We start from the raw sequence: 7,047 nt of genomic DNA, 5'->3' as shown, positions 1-7,047 counted from the left end.
AGCGATAGCACAGTGGGTAGGGCATTTGCCTTACACGCGCCTTACACGCGGCCGACCTGGGTTCGATCCCCAGCATCCCATATGGTCCCCTGAGCACCGCCAGGGGTAACTCCTGAGTGCAAAGCCAGGAGTAACCCCTGTGCATCTCCAGGTGAGACTCAAAAAGAAAAAAAATAAATAAATAAAAGAGCACACACAAAACTCCCACTTAACTCAGTCCTATGCTTAGCTCTTCCCTACATGGGAAATTCTTTTCTTTTCTCTCTACTTTCCAATAAACTTTGCTACTTTCAAAAAACTAACAAGCATTTCCAGCACCCAGCAGCTTCTTTCAGAAATGCCTCTAGACTGTGAATTAAGCTACGGCCCCATGCCACCCCGGGAGGGGAAAGGTTTTTCTCTCTCGGCCTTTCCTTTCCCCAGCGGCAGCGGGGCAACCGCCATTTTATAAGGCCCACTAAACAGAGGTCCAAGCTTGCAATGATGCAACTTCTGGCAGAAATTTCTCTGGACTTAATTACTAAAATACCAGAAATCAAAAAGCACGCAGCCTCAACGTCATATGCTCTTCTTCATTCTCAGCAATGGAAAACAAATTATCAAATGATGCTTTTTCGGCAGGTCTGATTGTTGGGGGGAAATTCCAAATAATAATAGTGAGTTTTCTGTTGAAATATTGAACGTAATCAAAGTAAAGAGAGAATAAACTGAAAATCATCAGCCACACAGGCAGGGGCTGGGGGGGTAGGATGGGAGGTATACTGGGGTTCTTGGTGGTGGAACATGTGCACTGGTGAAGGGATAGGTGTTTGATTATTGTATGACTGAGACTTAAGCCTGAAAGCTGTGTAACTTTCACATGGTGATTCAATAAAAAAAATTTAAAAAACAAACAAACAAAACAAAACAAGCAAAAACAAACACCCACTGTCGACCATTTAAACCACAGATTGTTGAAAGATGAAAATATTTTAAACTTTTCTTTAAATGTAACAGATACATCTAAGATTTGTGAAGGGAGGTGGCTTCCAAGAAGTGCTCAGGATGTCTGGGTGTCCCCTGGGGATTTTTAGCCAACCCCTTCCTATGAAGTGCCAGGGAGGAAGGACATGATGCTGCTCTGGCCCCGGGTTCCAGGGATAGCCGGGCCATGCAGCCCATACACACTGGCATTTGAAGAACCATGCAGTATGGAGAATTGAACCCTGGTCACAAACCCTAACCACTCTACTATCTCCCTGACCCAAAATTCATAATCATTAATGAAAATTCTAGTGTATTTTCTATAATAATATATTCTGAAGTAAGCAAAAATGTCAGCACAATGAATTGGAATAGAACTCTACCACAAATACAGTAGACAAAGTACATGTATTCAAGATGAATGTGACTGAAAGAGTTCATTCAAAAGTATGAGGATTTGGGGGCCAAAGATATAGCAGAGTGGGCAGGCTCATTGCCTTGCATGTAGCCAACTTGAATTAAATCCCCCAAGTACCACCATGAGTGATCCCTGAGCACAGGGCCAAGAGTAATACCTGAGCACCAGTGAGATGAAGAAGGAGAAGGAGGAAAAGGAGAAAGAAAAGGAGGAGGAGGAGAAGGAAAATAAAGAGGAGGAGGAGAAGAATGAGGAGGAAGAGGAGGAAGAGGAGGAAGAGAAGGTTTCAGTTTAAGAACTGTTTTTACTAACCAGGAAAGTTTGGAAATAATTCCAGATAATGTGTTTGTCTTTTTAAAAATTTTTAATTTTTAATTTTTTTAAAGAAGTTTTATTGGATCACCATGAGATACAATTACAAACTTGCATGATTACATTTCAGTCACACAATTGTGTTTGTCTTTAAAACTGATCCAATTTTTTTTCAGTAGTGTCAGGCTAAAACACTGTATTTACCTTTGACCTAGTCAGTTCACTTCTAGGAATAGGAATTACGGAAATTTGTCTTCGAGGCAAGTTTTTCTGGTAGCACTGTTTTTAATAGTCTGGACAAATACGATTTTGAAAGTGTAGAAACTCCAGTTACAGAAAACATTGAAGCAGAGATATTGTAACATGTTGAAATATTATTCATGACAATAATAATTTGTCATAAATTACTATTTCATGAATTATTATTTCATGAAATATTTGTCATGAATTATTAAATAAATTTAACCCTTTATTGAGCACTTGCTTGGAGTCAGGTACTTTGCTGAGTATACTAAATATCCTGTTATGCTTTTTTGTTTAATTGCTCATTAGTCTCTTTCTTTGGTAGATATTTACATAGAGAGAAATTTAGGCTTTGAGAGGTTTTTTTAATGGGGCCAGGAATCAAACTCACTACATACTAACCATGAGTTCACTACTTGAGTGATCTTCCCAGTCACATTCCACATACTTTTAAGCATCAAGTAGTGCCAGGGAGGACCCAGAAAAATTCAATACTATTTCTAACGTAGTTACTGATTAATTAAAATCTTCACATTGGGACGAATTTGTTGAGCTGTGTGCTTATGGATTATGTACCTCACCTTGTAGAATGTGTTTGCATAAAATGTTTATTTGCAAAAATTCATCCTGAGGCCCCTATATGTTTACAATTCTATGCCAGGCACTTCACATACATCATCTCATTTAATCAGGTCAGCTGCTAGTTATTAAATATCTGCTCTCTGTCATCTTCTCACTATTCTTTTTTTGGGGGGATTAGGAGCATTCCTGGCTGAGTTCAAGGCTTTCTCCTGGCTCTGTACTCGGGATCACCTCTAGGAGTGTTTGGGGGGACCATATGCAGTGTCAGGGATCAAAATTGGGTCAACTACATGCAAGGCAAATGCCCTACCCACTGCACTGTCTCTCCAGCCCTATGTGCTTCGTTAAATTTTATTGTATATATAGAGAGACTATGTTAGTTTAGCAAATAGTTATAAAGTAACACGCTGTAGTTATCATTTTAGTAAAAAAAAAAAAATAAGTCTCCAGAGCCAGAGAGTCCAGCAGTTGTCTTGCATGCAGTTGATCCTGGTTGGACACCCCAGGACCACAAATGGTCCCCCAAGCAACGCCAGTAATCATTCCTATCACAGACCCAGGAATAGCCCCTGGGTAGTGCTGGGTGTGGCCTTAAACCAAACATGCCTATTTACAGCACACAAGAGACCCCTTATGTATTTGTTCTGGTCACAACGCACTGAGGCATGCTTTATATGCATAATATAATGTAATCCTCACAATATATCCTGGGAAATGATTATGAGTAGTCACTAGCCAAAAAATTCCAGAGCTCTCTCAAATCTGAGGGACATTAGATCAACCAGGATGAGAAATCTTACTGAGAACCTATTCCTATAGCCCGTGTGATTTTATGCTCATCTCCCTGGCTCTGAATTCCTAGACTGAACTGCTGACTGCTATATATTTACTTGCTATACCTTTCCTTTATGAGTCCCAAGACTCTGGTTCTAGATACCCAGGACTTGGCTCCTTCATTCAGTCAGCAGGCATTTATTAAGCACCTATTATGTGCAGCCAGGTACTGGGTAGATGTAATACCTTTTCAAAAGTATTTGCAATCTCGGAGAGGATACAGAGAAATAGCAAAGCAATGACAGGACATTTGACTGAGGAAGTCCTGTGTGCTTTGAAGGTGCAGAGGATGGGTGTCTCGCTTGAAGAGTAGGGAAGTGTTGAGGATGACTTTGTGAAGAAGAAATGTGTCCTCCTTCTCCCCCAAGTGACATTTCAGTTATGAAAATGACGACCCCCAGTGACCCATCTGAAATGGTCTATGTCAAACTCTGCAAGGCAGAGAAAGAACAAGGGGTACATACACAGGCCCTGTGCTTCAATTTTTTCTTTTATCTTACCCTAACTATATTATGCCCACTTCACAGATATGAAAACTGAGGCCCAACATGATTGATAGCCTTTGCCAATCCTCACCAACCAGCCCCAGTTCAACTCTTGGCTCTGCAGGTGATCCTCTGAGTACTTCCAGGGCTTACTTACCCCAAAAGGGGGGTGGGCGGACCAGAGAGATAGAACAGCAGGTAAGGTATCTGCTTTGTATGCGGACAACTCAGATTCAACCCCCGGGACTCCACATGGTTCCCTGAGACCCATCAGGAGTGATCCCTAAGTGCAGAACCAGGAGTGAGGCCTGAGCACTGCCAATGTGTCCCCAAAACAAAAACAAAGTACGTTTCAAATACTTTAATTATAAAAAAAAAAAATCTGATCTGTGAACAAAAGCAAAGAGAGAGAAAAAACCAGAACTACTAGAAAGAACTATGCAAATGTTTCCGAAGCTTCTGTCCTGTACAGACGGAGCCACCCTGCTCTGACCACGCTCCCACTCCTGGCAAGCTCCCCGTGGCGTATTCGATATGCCAAAAGCAGTAACAACAAGCCTCACAATGGAGACGTAACTGGTGCCTGCTCAAGCAAATCAACGAGCAACGGGATGACAGTGACAGTGACAGTGAAAATAAATTTCAGTGTGATGATTTAAGTGAGAATTGAAACACCTGAGTCATCCTTGACAAGTTAAAATAAGTTCAAGGGCCAAGGCTGTGGCTGGACAATTCAGTGCATATCTTGGATGCTTGAGACCCAGGGTTGATCCCTAACCTTGCAAAAAATGGGTAATTTCCATTTCATTTTAAACCTCTGATCCAGGAACATGGCTCCATGGCAGAGGACATACCTCACTTGTGGCAGGTGCTGTTTCATCCCTGGCACCACAAGATAAGCAAAGATGCATGGACTAGGAAGACACCTTAAAGGCTCAAAGGATTATTTTTTATCTGGGAACCCTGAAACCCACACCTGGAGTGATCCTGAAGCTCCCAGAGTGACCCCAAAGCCAAACAAACAAATAAGTAAATGAAGTAAAAACAATCCAGAGGTCAGAGAGCTAGTACAGGGGTTAAGGTGCTTGCCTTGCGTGCTGCTGAGCCTGTTCTGATCCCCGGCTCCCCATAGGGTCCCTCGAGTCCCACCAGGAGTGAGCCCTGAGTGCAGAGCCGGGAGTAAGCCCTGACTGCTGAGTCTGGTCCCCAGCTCAAGCCAAAACAACAAAGATGATTCAAGTTTATAAGACTATGACCTCATCTCACAGAGATTCGGAACTGGGTGGGAGTAGGTAGGGCAATTACCTTTCACACAACGGCCAACACAGTTTCCACCCCTCCCAGGCACCTCATATGATCCCCAAACCCACCGGGAGTGATTCCCTGAGCACAGAGCCAGGAGTAAGCGTGGCTCAAAAACCAAAAAGGAAAATAAGAAATTTGGCCCTTCCTCAGTCCCCGAGCCCCATCTCCCCCTGAGCTGATTCCTCCTGTGGTCCAGGATCTCTCTGTGGCGCAGAGAGCCCCGGTTCCCTCTGCATTTACTGCTGTCTCTTCTGTATTCCCCACTCCCTGACCCTATCCTAGCTGGCTGATGACCCAGCATTTGGCTGCACTGCACTCGATTCCTTGACCCCGTGGGACCATCCATCGCCCACCTGCCCCTCCCCCAGCCCCTCTTCCCCACCTCCCCACCCCCGTCTCACCACCACCAGCTCCAGGCTCCTCCCATAGCAGACACAAAAAGGTATTTGCTAGTGAAGATAGTGCTCCAGAGGAGGCCAGATTTATTTCCAGAGGTGACATCAGGAGACTAAATGGCTCCTGGCTACTGTCTCCAGCCCAGAGTCAGTGCAGATCCTGCCAGTGCTCTGGTTTGGGAGGGGATTTTTTTGGTGGCTTGAGGGGTCTAGCCCAGGGCCTTCCGTAGGCTGAGTCAGTGGTCTCCTGCTGAGCCACATCTCCAGCCCCCAAGCTCTAGTTTTACTCTGCCTGTCTCATCTGTGCCGGCCTCTGCCCCCCCTGTCCCATCAAACTGTCCCATTTTAGCCAGAATAGAAGTTTTCTGGTTCTGAGTGGCATATCCACTGCACCTTGAGTGCCTGGGTTCCCACATGTTGGCATCATGCGGAATCCACAGAAGCCCCCGTAGTGGCAAGCTTTCCCCCGAGACTGCAAGTTCAGCCCAACTCTGGCTCTTGGGCAATTTCATTCTGGTATCGTCTGAGGTGCCAAGACCCGTAACTCAGGTCTCTGTGCTAGACTTCTGGCCAGTTCCGCTCTGAATGTACTAATGGAATCAAGCCCAGGCTTGACTGAAACCTCAGATGACCTTGATCCCAGCTTGGGCTCCCCTGGCCAGGACGGCCTGGCATCCCAGGAGCATGATGGCGAGTTACCCACAGGGGCCGAGTCCTTCTCAGGCTCTGTCTGCAAATGCTCTGAGCAGAGGGAGAGGAACCCAGCCTGAGGCCAGAGCCAGAGCCAGTGGCCTGTGGTGGTAAAGAAGTGACAGCCCAGGCTAGAGTGATAATACGGCGAGCAGGGAGCTTGCCTTGAGCATGGCTAACCCAGGATCTATCACAAGCATCCCATATGGTCCCCGGAATACTACCAGGAGTAATTCATTTGCTAATACCACCCAATCATCTTCACAAACATGCCCAGAAAGTATTTGTTCATGGCCCAATTAAGTTGAGATCAAATTAGCCATTGCACCCTCCCAATACACATAAACACACACACACACACGAGCCTCAGTTACCTTAGTTCTGCAATGAGGAGACCGGATCTGGTTATCTCCCATTTTATTTCTGGTCCTTTGTGCAGAGAGTCTCTTGCCCACTCGCCTGGCTGTCTTTCCTGGGGCCCCTCAGAGGGGGTGGGCTTCAGTTTCCCTCCCCGCCCCAAGCAGAACTTCTGCAGCCGAAGATCTCTGGAGCCCAGCCAGAGCCAAGGCCCCTCTCCACACGTTTGAATAAGCCTCACACATGAAGGAACCAGCAGAGGAACCCAGGTGTGTGGGACCCGGGGCTGAGACCTTCACGCCTGCTCGGATGGGGACTGGGCTTCTTCTGCCCAGATTCCCCATTTTTCCAGTAGCTAGGCGGTCACACCCAGGGATGGTCCCTGGCGCCATGTAATCCCACCAAGGGCCAACATCCAGAGACTATAAATCGAAGCTCGGGAAGAACTTATAGCCTAGCTCTC

Source organism: Sorex araneus, chromosome 2 (genome assembly GCF_027595985.1).
Source record: "Sorex araneus isolate mSorAra2 chromosome 2, mSorAra2.pri, whole genome shotgun sequence".
NCBI lineage: Eukaryota > Metazoa > Chordata > Mammalia > Eulipotyphla > Soricidae > Sorex > Sorex araneus.
This window is presented reverse-complemented; position numbering follows the sequence as displayed.